This window comes from Schistocerca serialis, unplaced genomic scaffold (assembly GCF_023864345.2).
Source record: "Schistocerca serialis cubense isolate TAMUIC-IGC-003099 unplaced genomic scaffold, iqSchSeri2.2 HiC_scaffold_1362, whole genome shotgun sequence".
Taxonomy (NCBI): domain Eukaryota; kingdom Metazoa; phylum Arthropoda; class Insecta; order Orthoptera; family Acrididae; genus Schistocerca; species Schistocerca serialis.
Genome location: NW_026047583.1, coordinates 36,443,157 through 36,458,803, shown reverse-complemented (window position 1 = coordinate 36,458,803; position 15,647 = coordinate 36,443,157). Strand labels below are relative to the sequence as shown.

The 15,647-nt window shown below is 40.1% G+C and overlaps 1 long non-coding RNA gene across 1 annotated transcript; it reads left to right on the top strand.

Annotated features, from left to right (window-relative positions):
• Window positions 1-340: 340 nt before the first annotated feature.
• LOC126440343 (uncharacterized) lies at window positions 341-901 on the top strand. The gene is made up of 3 exons (XR_007581489.1): window positions 341-442; window positions 564-634; window positions 779-901. It is a non-coding gene; the product is annotated as an uncharacterized LOC126440343 (long non-coding RNA).
• Window positions 902-15,647: the final 14,746 nt, after the last annotated feature.

The following is a 15,647-nucleotide window of genomic DNA, read 5'->3' as shown; positions in this document are numbered from 1 at the left end:
ATAGGCTTTATTTATTTGTCACTGATTATTTATTTAACTAATATCTCGCGTTTCCGAGGAAACTCACACACGGCATGCAAATGTGCCTTTATATTGCCCCCTGAATTGCGAGGCGAAAGGACACACCTGCAGGCGAGCAATTCACCTAAAGGCACAAGAAAATCTAAGTTATCTACAACTATTTACATGACTTACATAATACTGTATATTATATACAAAATTTGAATGACGCGCGTGCGCCGAAAAGTTCTTATGTTGGCAGATAGTGTGCGCGCATGCGCAGAAGCGTCTGTGTAACTACGGCACTGCCGTTATTTCGTAAATTTAGATCACGCGGCACAGTATTGCAGTTCATATTGTTCGTGTGCGCGCGCATTTCTTAGTCGTTGCACAAAGAAAATATTCCACCAAGATTACATATGAAGACTACATTCTATGACAGGTAACTTAGTTTTAAAATTACAATATTTGTTATAATACAATACAACTTTAGATTGTTGAATGTTCTTAGTTACATAGCATTGCAATGAAATGCTTCAACGAAAAATGTTCTGTTGTTTCAGGTGCGTTGACCTATACACATGGTGTCGTTATCACAGTTCATATTCATCTGCTGCACAATAATTTTTTACAGGTTAGTATCGTCGTGGCAAAGTTTTTTGATCACAGTAACATCGTTGTATAACAACGTGATTAATACATAAGCGTGTCCATTTCCTATTTCCATTATAGTCGTTGTGATGCAGTTCGTTGTGACAAAAAGCATTGTTTATTACAGATCAGACGTGACCCGTCGAGTAATTGGTCCACGTGCAGTTCGTTTTTTTTTTTACATTCCGTGGAAGCTTGGTTGCAGAACCTCGGACGGCACATAGCTGGCGTCGATCCTTGGACAGTCCAGGTAAGAGTGTCCGTCACATTTCGAGAACATTTCATTCCCTGAAGTTCCAACCAAAACTCTTCAACCCGTCGTGTTGTTTTCTGGACAGGCACTTTGTGTCCATTTAATCCAGTTAACATCTTGAAGTTGGGTACTGTAGTAATGTCACTAGACGATGCACGAATTATTCACTTCACATTTTCAGTTTTTTGCTGAATATAGCTCACCTAAATGTTCGTTAATGTCCGTGAACAGAGGTTCACTATGCAATGCCTTTTTGGCACTCGTTTTGTTCAAATTTTTACATAGCAACAGTTACACTATGCATCAGTTAAAAAAATAAGTAATTATACATACACACGTCACATATTTTCTTAGCATAAACATAATATAGTTGCACATAAACATGTTTACATCATCATTACATCGCTATAGGTTATTACATTGTGTCACATTTTATTACATGAATTGCAGATATTTACATCCTCTTTAGCGGTTTTGCTGGGATATTATCGATGTTTTTTGTGATGTCATCTGAAATTAAGATAGGTTAGACACAACATTCATTACATCAGTAGGCAAGACCAGGCGTTTTCACTACTCAATAAATATTCAAAATAGTAAGAGAGAGAAAATGTTCGATTCCTCGCGTTTTGTGCGTGTGTGTAGAGTGTCTGTGTGGCCTTCACTACTGATAGATGCTTTTCGTGTTGAGAGATGTGCGTCTAATCTATTTCTCAAAGTAAAAGATCGCTTCACAGATGACGTCTGTCAGTTCGTCAGGTGTCATACCAGGTCAGTGGTACCTACAGTCACAAATGTTCCGTGAAAAATTTATATATCATTCACTGCTACGTAATCATAAATTTTACTTTAATATTCAGTCTTCTCGGTGGAGCCGCGGCGTTGAAAGAAAAGTTCTTCTGTCTTCAACTGCGTCACTGGAACCGCTGAAATGAAAATTTCTATACTACTTATAATCTATAGTGTAATTTGTTTTAGTTCTTGCCACACAGCAGGTCGTTGAGATAACGGTACGTTATATGTCTTATGGTAGAAGATCTTGTGAGGCTTAACTTCAATCTTGTACACACACGTGTTGATAACACCTAATCGTTTGGTAAAAACTTGTAAATATTTGGATAACACTTCCTGTAGTTTTATACGTTCATGTACTCTGAGAGCTGTAGCTTCACTTATCTTATGATCAAGCAATGTTTTCAAGTCCATTAGCTCTGTGTCAGATGAGTGTGTTTGCATGTCTTGAATGTCTTTGTCAAGTACTAACTGAACCTTGTACCCTGTACAGTGTTTGTCATGCTTTAGAGTTCTCCTGTCCAAATCAATAATAATTACCCTGCTTTTATCATTTAAAATACATTTACCTTTGGAGAAGTCTATAATGCAGTCCTTCTCGCTCATAATATCTATTCCTAATATGCAATTAGTCACAAGGTTTTGTACAACCAGGAATGGCCATTGTACGGTTCCATTACCTATTTTAACGTTTACAAAAACTTGCTTCGTAACCCTACATGACTTATTACCTAGTGCAGTAGTTATTTTACAGTTTTGGGCAGGAAACTCAGGCACAGGTTCCAATTCACACATCTTTTTATAAAAATTAAAAGATAAAACGCTCACAGCTGCACCTGTATCTAGGATAATAGTAGTTGGAATCCCACCTACTACACCAGTAGTGGATGCTAAAACAATTTCATTTGTGTTTAAACGACATTGTGTACTGTCTTGTAAAAGTTCATCTGATATATTGTTATTGTGGTTGTATCTTATAAATAAAACAGGTAGTTTTTGTTTAGAATTACTCGGCATATCATTATTCTGTTGTTCAAGTATGGTGTCAAATAACTGATTAACATTGAAGCCGCCCCCCAAGGATTCTTCAGCCACGACCTGGGGCAAAGTAGTGACTGTTTCTAGTTTGTTGGATTAGCATTTGTACTAGGTACTGACACAGATTGAGGTTGTGCATCAGGTGTCATTTCTATTATATTCACATTCGGATATTGCCTATTATGATCTCCAAACTTTTGCGGTTGTTGTTGCTGTTGCGCATTATAACTTACCTGTCGGTCGTAATGTATGCTCCAATTTTGACCTGGTGGCTGCTGTGGTAAAGCAGAGTTTGAATGAAAGTACTGATCGTTACGAGTCCAACCTTGATGCTGTCTTGGCTCGTAGTTATTATTATTTCTATTTCTGTTTGTGTTTTTGTTATTACCTTTGTATCCGTTGTTACCGTTGTAGTTATTACCGCGGTGCCTTTTGTATGGATTGCCGCATGAAATGTTATTACTGTTGTAACTATTGTTCGTATTGGAATACGCGTGTTGATTTTGATTTCCGTACTGAGACGGCATGTGAGTTTGCTGTTTTTGTTGTACCGCGTATCCAACTGTGGGCGCGCCAGAATTGTGTTGGCAAGCCTGCATGTTTTGCATACCACTAGTGTAAACATTGTGGCTGCTGTTTTGCCGCGCGAAGCGCTGATCTTCAAGTAACATGTCAACCGAATCTAAAGCTGTTAAAAAATAATCTGAATCGTCATCCGGGATATGTAGAAGTTTTTCCTTAATGTTGAAAGGCAATTTGGCCTTCAACGCTCGGAGTATATCACGTGTTGCGACTGGTTCGTCTAAAAAATGTCCCATGTTCAAGTATTTTTCAAAATATCTGCGTAAGTTACCATTTTTACTGTTAAAAGTTTCAGGTTCTAAGATTTGTCTTCTGAGTCGCTCCTGGACGGATTGCGACCAGAATTTGTTCAGAAAAGCACGCTCAAACTCACTGTACGTGGTACATACGTCAGCTTGACTGTATGCCCAGACAGCTGCATCGCCTTGGATGTAACCGACAATATATGAAATCTTTTTCCGGTCACTCCAAGTGCGTGGAAATGCGTTACTAAAAGATTTGAGAAAAATCACCGGATGAATGGTTCGTTTTTCTGGGATAAAAATCTGAAATTGCCTGTGTTTCATTAAGCTTTCTTCTTCCTTTGCATTATGATATGGATTTGTACCACTGTAATTACTGCAATGCTCAGCTGGCGAGTAATTACGATAATGTTGCTGTGGTTTACCATGATAATAGCTTGTGTTTGTGTTGGCACATCGTGGTATGTGTTGTAGTCGTGGTGTGTTTTGTTCTTGTGTGTTTGTCGTGTGCGGTATGTGTGTGTCATACTCGAATGTATATTGGTTCCTGAACTGTGCATTTTGACTGATATTTTCGTTACATTCAGACTGTGGTCGATCAGTGAATTGTCTCCTGGGTGCAGTGACGGATTGTATTGCGTCACTGATCAGCTGTTTGTTATTAGTAATGTATTGCGCTACGGAGTCGTGCACAATTGTTGGTAAATTTTCACGTAAGCATCTATCAAAATGTTTGTCTTTGTTCACTACCCAATCATTAAGTTCTTTATTAATATTTTGAAAATGAGCTGTGGCATCAGATTGTAAGATGTCAGTCAGGTGTTGTTCAACATCGTCAAATTTATTCTGCACGTCAGTAATTCGTTTTTCAAGGTTGTCGTGTACTGAAGGATATGTTTGAATTTGTTCAGTAAGAGCTTCACACGTGACATTAAGGTTTTTTAATTGTGTCTGTAAAAGTGCTACGTCATTTGTAGTCTTTTCTTGTCTCGTATTAAGCTTGGAAAATTTCGTACTGAGTTCAGTCATCTGTTTGGTCAGTGTGGCGTCTATAAGTTCCACACGCTTACATAAAGTGTCATTAGCTGTCTTGAGTGCTATGAGATCAGATTTGATTCCGTCATTTTGTGTCTTTAACTGTTCATTTTGCATCTGTAAGGTTGCCATGTTTTCGGCGTTTTGCTTCATTAGCATTTGTAACATGTCGGCAATGTTTACCGTTTGCAAGGTCTCTGCCCCCGCCGCGTCATTAGACGTGACGTCATGCATTAACATGGGCTCTGATTGAGACTTTGAAATTTTTGTGGTGGAAGGCCTATTGTCAAAATTTTCGTCAACACTCGCGTCAATGTTTGATGAATCGTCACTACCGGTTGCTGTCGTAAAGTCATTTTCTAACATTTGTCTCTCGTCCGAGTCGGATTGCGTCTGAATAGTACGTCTTTGCTGTTCCATTTTTGTGTATTGTTTTCTAGTTATTACCATGCCACATGTGATATATGTTTCAAGAAAATATTTGACAATGATTTTAAAATAAAATACCGTTGAGTATGAATCGGTCGTAGCAACAATGGCTGTCTGTTAATTTAAAAATATAAACTGAATTTGAGATTATTGGTAATGGCTGCTGGCCATGTTACATGATATCGTACAGAAGTCGGCCATATTGTACACTCGTGTATTGGTATTGTTGCATACGTTATTGTTTAAGGAAAAATACTGAGAATGGAATTTATCACTGAAACTGTTATGCAGAAAAGAAACACTACAGAATTTTACTGAAAAGCTAATACACTGAATTATACGTCTGGTCAAGCCTGCTAATGCAAAGATGCTGCGTCTTACCTTATTTTGCTGGAAGCTTCTTTGCGTCTTCCCGCAAAATTTTATAGTTGGAAAATACCTTCTGATTTTTTTATTTCTCATGTAGTCAAGTCCAGGACCAGAAGGTTGATTTTTCACATGAAACAAACAGAACGATGTAACAAATGACAAACTGAACAGCGTCCTGTCACGGTCGCCAATATAAAATAAATAAAATAAAATAAAATAAAATATTAATTATTTTTATCTGTATGATTGTCTCTCCTATGAGTCGTCAGGTTTTAATTATTCGGTATCAGACGCTTGACAATGGCTTTTTCGTAAAGGCAATGTTACTCGTAGTTGACCGTGAAATAAAACTGAAATAATCGGACTTCGTAATTAAATCGTTTCCAAAGACTGCTGCGGTAGGTGCGGACTCATAATCTAAATCTCAATATTACAATAATTTGCCAGCCATGCCAAAACGTCGTACAGAGGTGATTGTCTACTAAACAAAAAATTACACAGTTAGTTAAATCAGATATATTCAATGAATAAGCCTACAGTTCATAATCCTACTTACTTTTATAAATATAAATTCTTTTCAGAATCGAGTGCCTAGTATGGTTGCAACTCGCAGTAATTTTCTATAACATGAAATATGGCGGTGTGCCAGACAATAAACTAAAATACGTGCTTCTTGCACCACTTCAACCAGAGCTCTCTCTTTTCTTAATCAAACATACGAGTAACGTAATTGTGCTTTTGTTTTATCAGCGACACAGCGCTGCAGTTGTGTGCCATAGGCTTTATTTATTTGTCACTGATTATTTATTTAACTAATATCTCGCGTTTCCGAGGAAACTCACACACGGCATGCAAATGTGCCTTTATACTGTATCCCTTGGACCTTCTTGTTGACGATGAAACATTGAAATTGCATCGCAGTTAAATACAAAAGGCACAATGCCAACTTAAGTACAAGAGGACTGACTCTTCTTACTGACTATGTTTTGATTCATTCCTGTGACATTAGTTATAGATTCCAATGCTTCACTCCAGGTTTACTGTATCCATTGGACCCTCCTATTGACGATGAAACACAGAAATTGCAACGAAATTAAGTACAAAAGGCACAATACCGACTTAAGTACAAGAAGGCTGACTCTTCTTACTGACTATGTTTTGAACTATACCTGTGACACTAGTTATAGATGCCGATGCTTCACTTCAGGTTTACTGTATCCCTTGGACTTTCTTATTGCCGATGAAGCACAGAAATTAAATCGGAATTAAATATAAAAGGCACAATGCCGACTTAAGTACAAGAAGACTGACTCTTCCTACTGTCTATGTTTTGAACCATCCCTGTGACACTAGTTATAGATTCCGATGCTTCACTCCAGGTTTACTGTATCCCTCTGACCTTCTTATTGACGATGAAACACAGAAATTGCATCGGAATTAATTGAAAAGGCACAATGCCGGCTTTAGTGCAACAAAAATGACTCTTCCTACTGTCTATGTTGTGAACCATTCCTGTGACACTAGTTATAGATTCCGATGCTTCACTTGAGGTTTACTGTATCCCTCTGACCTTCTTGTTGACGATGAAACACAGTAATTGCAACGGAATTAAATACAAAATGCACAATGCCGACTTAAGTACAAGAATACTGACTCTTCTTACTGTCTATGTTTTGAACCATCCCTGTGACACTTGTTATAGACTCCGATGCTTCACTCCAGGTTTACTGTGTCCCTTGGACCTTCTCATTGACGATGAAACACAGAAATTGCATAGGAATTAAATACAAAAGGCACAATGCCGACTTTAGTACAAGAAGACTGACTCTTCTAACTGACTATGTTTTGAACCATTCCTGTGACACTAGTTATAGATTCCGATGCTTCGCTTCAGATTTACTGTATCCCTCTGACGTTCTTATTGACGATGAAACACACAAATTGCGTCGGAATAAAATACAAAAGGCACAATGCCGAATTGAGCACAAGAAGACTGACTCATCTTACTGTCTAAGTTTTGAACGATTCCTGTGGCACTAGTTACAGATTCCGATGCTTCACTCCAGGTTTACTGTCTCCCTCTTACCTTCTTATTGACGATGGAACACAGAAATTGCATCGGATCTAAATACAAAAGTCACAATGCCGACTAAAGTACAAGAAGACTGACTCTTCTTTCTAACTATGATTTGAACCTTTCCTGTGACACTAGTTATAGATTCCCATGCTCCACTTCAGGTTTACTGGATCCCATGGACCCTCTTATTGACGATGAAACACAGAAATTGCATCGGAATTATATACAAAAGGCACAATGCAGACTTAAGTACAAGAAGACTGACTCTTCCTACTGTCTATGTTTTGAACCATTCCTGTGACACTAGTTATAGATTCCGATGCTTCACATTAGGTTTACTGTATCCCTCTGACCTTCTTATTGACGATGAAACACAGAAACTGCATCGGAATTAAATACAAAAGGCACAATGCCGACATAAGTACAAGAAGACTGACTCTTCTTACTGTCTATGTTTTGAACCATTCCTGTGACACTAGTTATACACTCCTGGAAATTGAAATAAGAACACCGTGAATTCATTGTCCCAGGAAGGGGAAACTTTATTGACACATTCCTGGGGTCAGATACATCACATGATCACACTGACAGAACAACAGGCACATAGACACAGGCAACAGAGCATGCACAATGTCGGCACTAGTACAGTGTATATCCACCTTTCGCAGCAATGCAGGCTGCTATTCTCCCATGGAGACGATCGTAGAGATGCTGGATGTAGTCCTGTGGAACGGCTTGCCATGCCATTTCCACCTGGCGCCTCAGTTGGACCAGCGTTCGTGCTGGACGTGCAGACCGCGTGAGACGACGCTTCATCCAGTCCCAAACATGCTCAATGGGGGACAGATCCGGAGATCTTGCTGGCCAGGGTAGTTGACTTACACCTTCTAGAGCACGTTGGGTGGCACGGGATACATGCGGACGTGCATTGTCCTGTTGGAACAGCAAGTTCCCTTGCCGGTCTAGGAATGGTAGAACGATGGGTTCGATGACGGTTTGGATGTACCGTGCACTATTCAGTGTCCCCTCGACGATCACCAGTGGTGTACGGCCAGTGTAGGAGATCGCTCCCCACACCATGATGCCGGGTGTTGACCCTGTGTGCCTCGGTCGTATGCAGTCCTGATTGTGGCGCTCACCTGCACGGCGCCAAACACGCATACGACCACCATTGGCACCAAGGCAGAAGCGACTCTCATCGCTGAAGACGACACGTCTCCATTCGTCCCTCCATTCACGCCTGTCGCGACACCACTGGAGGCGGGCTGCACGATGTTGGAGCGTGAGCGGAAGACAGCCTAACGGTGTGCGGGACCGTAGCCCAGCTTCATGGAGACGGTTGCGAATGGTCCTCGGCGATACCCCAGGAGCAACAGTGTCCCTAATTTGCTGGGAAGTGGCGGTGCGGTCCCCTACGGCACTGTGTAGGATCCTACGGTCTTGGCGTGCATCCGTGCGTCGCTGCGGTCCGGTCCCAGGTCGACGGGCACGTGCACCTTCCGCCGACCACTGGCGACAACATCGATGTACTGTGGAGACCTCACGCCCCACGTGTTGAGCAATTCGGCGGTACGTCCACCCGGCCTCCCACATGCCCACTATACGCCCTCGCTCAAAGTCCGTCAACTGCACATACGGTTCACGTCCACGCTGTCGCGGCATGCTACCAGTGTTAAAGACTGCGATGGAGCTCCGTATGCCACGGCAAACTGGCTGACACTGACGGCGGCGGTGCACAAATGCTGCGCAGCTAGCGCCATTCGACGGCCAACACCGCGGTTCCTGGTGTGTCCGCTGTGCCGTGCGTGTGATCATTGCTTGTACAGCCCTCTCGCAGTGTCCGGAGCAAGTATGGTGGGTCTGACACACCGGTGTCAATGTGTTCTTTTTTCCATTTCCAGGAGTGTAGATTCCGATGCTTCACTCCAGGTTTACTGTATCCCTTGGACCTTCTTACTTACGATAAAACACAGAAATTGCATCGGAATTAAATAGAAAAGGCAAAATGCCGACTTAAGTACAAGAAGACTGACCCTTCTTACTGACTATGTTTTGAACCATACCTGTGACACTAGTTATAGATTCCGATGCTTCCCTTCAGGTTTACTGTATCCCTTGGACTTTCTTATTGACGATGAAGCACAGGAATTGAATCGGAATTAAATATAAAAGGCACAATGCCGACTTAAGTACAAGAAGACTGACTCTTCCTACTGTCTATGTTTTGAACCATTCCTGAGACACTAGTTATAGATTCCGATGCTTCACTCCAGGTTTACTGTATCCCTCTGACCTTCTTATTGACGATGAAACACAGATATTGCATCGGAATTAACTACAAAGGCACAATGCCGGCTTAAGTACAACAAAAATGACTCTTCCTACTGTCTATGTTGTGAACCATTCCTGTGACACTAGTTATAGATTCCGATGCTTCACTCCAGGTTTACTGTATCCCTTGGACCTTCTTATTGACGATGAAACACAGAAATTGCATAGGAATTAAATACAAAAGGCACAATGCCGACTTAAGCACAAGAAGACTGACTCATCTTACTGTCTATGTCTCGAACCAATCCTGTAACAGTAGTAGTAGATTCCGATGATTCACTCTAGGTTTACTGTATCCCTTGGACCTTCTTATTGACGATGAAACACAGAAATTGCATTGGAATTAAATAAAAAAGGCACAATGCCGACTTAAGCACAAGAAGACTGACTCATCTTACTGTCTATGTTTTGAACGATTCCTGTGACACTAGTTACAGATTCCGATGCTTCACTCCAGGTTTACTGTCTCCCTCTTACCTTCTTATTGACGATGGAACACAGAAATTGCATCGGAATTAAATACAAAAGTCACAATGCCGACTAAAGTACAAGAAGACTGACTCTCCTTTCTAACTATGATTTGAACCTTTCCTGTGACACTAGCTATAGATTCCCATGCTTCACTTCAGTTTACTGGATCCCTTGGACCTTATTATTGACGATGAAACACAGAGATTGCATCGGAATTATATACAAAAGGCACAATGCAGACTTAAGTACAAGAAAACTGACTCTTCCTACTGTCTATGTTTTGAAAAATTCCTGTGACACTAGTTATAGATTCCGATGCTTCACTCCAGGTTTACTGTATCCCTTGTACCTTCTTACTGACGATTAAACACAGAAATTGCATCGGAATTAAATAGAAAAGGCACAATGCCGACTTAAGTACAAGAAGACTGACCCTTCTTACTGACTATGATTTGAACCATTCCTGTGACACTATTTATAGATTCCGATGCTTCACTTCAGGTTGACTGTATCCCTTGGACTTTCTTGTTGACGATGAAGCACAGAAATTGCATCGGAATTAAATAGAAAAGGCAAAATGCCGACTTAAGTACAAGAAGTTTGACTCTTCTTTCTGACTATATTTTGAACCAATCCTGTGACACTAGTAATAGATTCCGATGCCTCACTTGAGGTTTACTGTATCCCTCTGACCTTCTTGTTGACGATCAAACACAGAAATTGCAACGGAATTAAATACAAAAGGCACAATGCCGACTCAAGTACAAGAAGACTGACTCTTCTAACTGACTATGTTTTGAACCATTCCTGTGACACTAGTTACAGATTCCGATGCTTCGCTTCAGATTTACTGCATCCCTCTGACGCTCTTATTGACGATGAAACACAGAAATTGCGTCGGAATTAAATACAAAAGGCACAATGCCGAATTAAGTACAAGAAGACTGACTCTTCTTACTGTCTATCTCTTGAACCAATCCTGTAACAGTACTAATAGATTCCGATGATTCACTCTAGGTTTACTGTATCCCTTGGACCTTCTTATTGACGATGAAACACAGTAATTGCATTGGAATTAAATACAAAAGGCACAATGCCGACTTAAGCACAAGAAGACTGACTCATCTTACTGTCTATGTGTTGAACGATTCCTGTGACACTAGTTACAGATTCCGATGTTTCACTACAGGTTTACTGTATCCCTCTGACCTTCTTATTGACGATGGGACACAGAAATTGCATCTGATTTAAATACAAAAGTCACAATGCCGACTAAAGTACAAGAAGACTGACTCTTCTTTCTGACTATGTTTTGAACCTTTCCTGTGACACTAGTTATAGATTCCCATGCTTCACTTCAGGTTTACTGGATCCCTTGGACCTTCTTATTGACGATGAAACACAGAAATTGCATCGGAATTATATACAAAAGGCACAATGCCGACTTAAGTACAAGAAGACTGACTCTTCCTACTGTCTATGTTTTGAACCATTCCTGTGACACTAGTTATAGATTCCGATGCTTCACATTAGGTTTACTGTATCCCTTGGACCGTCTTATTGGCGATTAAACACAGAAATTGCGCCGGAATTAAATACAAGAGACACAATGCCAACTTAAGTACAAGAAGACTGACTCTCCTTACTGACTATGTTTTGAACCATTGATGTGACACTAGTTATAGATTCCGATGCTTCACTCCAGGTTTACTGTATCCCTTGGACCTCCTTATTGTCGATGAAACACATAAATTGCATCGGAATTAAATACAAAAGGCACAATGCCGACTTAAGTACAAGAAGACTGACTCTTATTACTTTCTATGTTTTGAACCATTCCTGTGACACTAGTTATGGATTCCGATGCTCCACTCCAGGTTTACTGTATCCCTTGGACCTTCTCATTGACGATAAAACACAGAAATTGCATCGGAATTAATTACAAAAGGCACAATGCCGACATAAGTACAAGCAGACTGACTGTTCTTAATGACTATGTTTTGAACTATTCCTGTGACACTAGTTATAGATTCCGGTCCTTCACTTCGGGTTTACTGTATCCCTTGGACCTTCTTATTGACGATGAATCACAGAAATTGCATGGGAATCAAATACAAAAGGCACAATGCCGACTTAAATACAAGAGTACTGACTCTTCTTACTGTCTATGTTTTAACCGATCCCTGTGACACTAGTTAGAGATTCCGATGCTTCAATCCAGGTTTACTGTATACCTTGGACCTTCTTATTGACGATGAAACACAGAAATTGCATCGGAATTAAATACAAAAGGCACAATGCCGACTTAAGTACAAGAAGTTTGACTCTTCTTACTGACTATGTTTTGAAGCATTCCTGTGACACTAGTTATAGATTCCGATGCTTCACTTGAGGTTTACTGTATGCCTCTGACCTTCTTGTTGACGATGAAACACAGAAATTGCAACGGAATTAAATACAAAATGCACAATGCCGACTTAAGTACAAGAATACTGACTCTTCTTGCTGTCTATGTTTTGAACCATCCCTGTGACACTTGTTATAGACTCCGATGCTTCACTCCAGTTTTACTGTGTCCCATGGACCTTCTCATTGACGATGAAACACAGAAATTGCATAGGAATTAAATACAAAAGGCACAATGCCGACATAAGTACAAGAAGACTGACCCTTCTTACTGACTATGATTTGAACCATTCCTGTGACACTATTTATAGATTCCGATGCTTCACATCAGGTTGACTGTATCCCTTGGACTCTCTTATTGACGATGAAGCACAGAAATTGCATCGGAATTAAATAGAAAAGGCAAAATGCCGACTTAAGTACAAGAAGTTTGACTCTTCTTACTGACTATATTTTGAACCAATCCTGTGACACTAGTAATAGATTCCGATGCCTCACCTGAGGTTTACTGTATCCCTCTGACCTTCTTGTTGACGATGAAACACAGAAATTGCAACGGAATTAAATACAAAAGGCACAATGCCGACTAAAGTACAAGAAGACTGACTCTTCTAACTGACTATGTTTTGAACCATTCCTGTGACACTAGTTACAGATTCCGATGCTTCGCTTCAGATTTACTGCATCCCTCTGACGCTCTTATTGACGATGAAACACAGAAATTGCGTCGGAATTAAATACAAAAGGCACAATGCCGAATTAAGTACAAGAAGACTGACTCTTCTTACTGTCTATGTCTTGAACCAATCCTGTAACAGTACTAATAGATTCCGATGATTCACTCTAGGTTTACTGTATCCCTTGGACCTTCTTATTGATGATGAAACACAGTAATTGCATTGGAATTAAATACAAAAGGCACAATGCCGACTTAAGCACAAGAAGACTGACTCATCTTACTGTCTATGTGTTGAACGATTCCTGTGACACTAGTTACAGATTCCGATGCTTCACTACAGGTTTACTGTATCCCTCTGACCTTCTTATTGACGATGGGACACAGAAATTGCATCTGATTTAAATACAAAAGTCACAATGCCGACTAAAGTACAAGAAGACTGACTCTTCTTTCTGACTATGTTTTGAACCTTTCCTGTGACACTAGTTATAGATTCCCATGCTTCACTTCAGGTTTACTGGATCCCTTGGACCTTCTTATTGACGATGAAACACAGAAATTGCATCGGAATTATATACAAAAGGCACAATGCCGACTTAAGTACAAGAAGACTGACTCTTCCTACTGTCTATGTTTTGAACCATTCCTGTGACACTAGTTATAGATTCCGATGCTTCACATTAGGTTTACTGTATCCCTCTGACCTTCTTATTGACGATGAAACACAGAAATTGCATCGGAATTATATACAAAAGGCACAATGCCGAATTAAGTACAAGAAGACTGACTCTTCTTACTGACTATGATTTGAACCATTCCTGTGACACTAGTTATAGATTCCGATGCTTCACTCCCGGTTTACTGTATCCCTTGGACCGTCTTATTGGCGATTAAACACAGAAATTGCGCCGGAATTAAATACAAAAGACACAATGCCAACTTAAGTACAAGAAGACTGACTCTCCTTACTGACTATGCTTTGAACCATTGATGTGACACTAGTTAGAGATTCCGATGCTTCAATCCAGGTTTACTGTATCCCTTGGACCCCCTTATTGTCGATGAAACACATAAATTGCATCGGAATTGAATAAAAAAGGCACAATGCCGACTTAAGTACAAGAAGACTGACTCTTATTACTTTCTATGTTTTGAACCATTCCTGTGACACTAGTTATGGATTCCGATGCTCCACTCCAGGTTTACTGTATCCCTTGGACCTTCTCATTGACGATGAAACACAGAAATTGCATCGGAATTAATTACAAAAGGCACAATGCCGACATAAGTACAAGCAGACTGACTGTTCTTAATGACTATGTTTTGAACTATTCCTGTGACACTAGTTATAGATTCCGGTGCTTCACTTCGGGTTTACTGTATCCCTTGGACCTTCTTATTGACGATGAATCACAGAAATTGCATGGGAATCAAATACAAAAGGCACAATGCCGACTTAAATACAAGAATACTGACTCTTCTTACTGTCTATGTTTTGAACGATCCCTGTGACACTAGTTAGAGATTCCGATGCTTCAATCCAGGTTTACTGTATACCTTGGACCTTCTTATTGACGATGAAACACAGAAATTGCATCGGAATTAAATACAAAAGGCACAATGCCGACTTAAGTACAAGAAGACTGACTCTTCTTACTGACTATGTTTTGAACCATTCCTGTGACACTAGTTATAGATTCCGATGCTTGACTTCAGGTTTACTGTATCCCTCTGACCTTCTTATTGATGATGAAACACAGAAATTTCATCGGAATTAAATACAAAATGCACAATGCCGAATTAAGTACAAGAAGACTGACTCTTCTTACTGTCTATGTTTTGAATCAATCATGTGACACTAGTTATAGATTCCGAAGCTTCATTCCAGGTGTACTGTATCCCTTGGACCTTCTTATTGACGATGATACACAGAAATTGCATCGGAAATAAATACAAAAGGCACAATGCCGACTTAAGTACAAGAAGACTGACTCTTCTTACTGACTATGTTTTCAACCATTCATGTGACACTAGTTATAGATTCCGATGCTTCACTCCCGCTTTACTGTTTCCCTTGGACCTTCTTATTGACGATGAAACACAGAAATTGCATCGGAATTAAATACAAAAAGCACAATGCAGACATAAGTACAAGAACACTGACTCTTCTTACTGACTATGTTTTGAACCATTCCTGTGACACTAGTTATAGATTACGATGCTTCACTTCTGATTTACTGTATCCTTCTGGCCTTCCTATTGACGATGAAACACAGAAATTGCATTAGAATT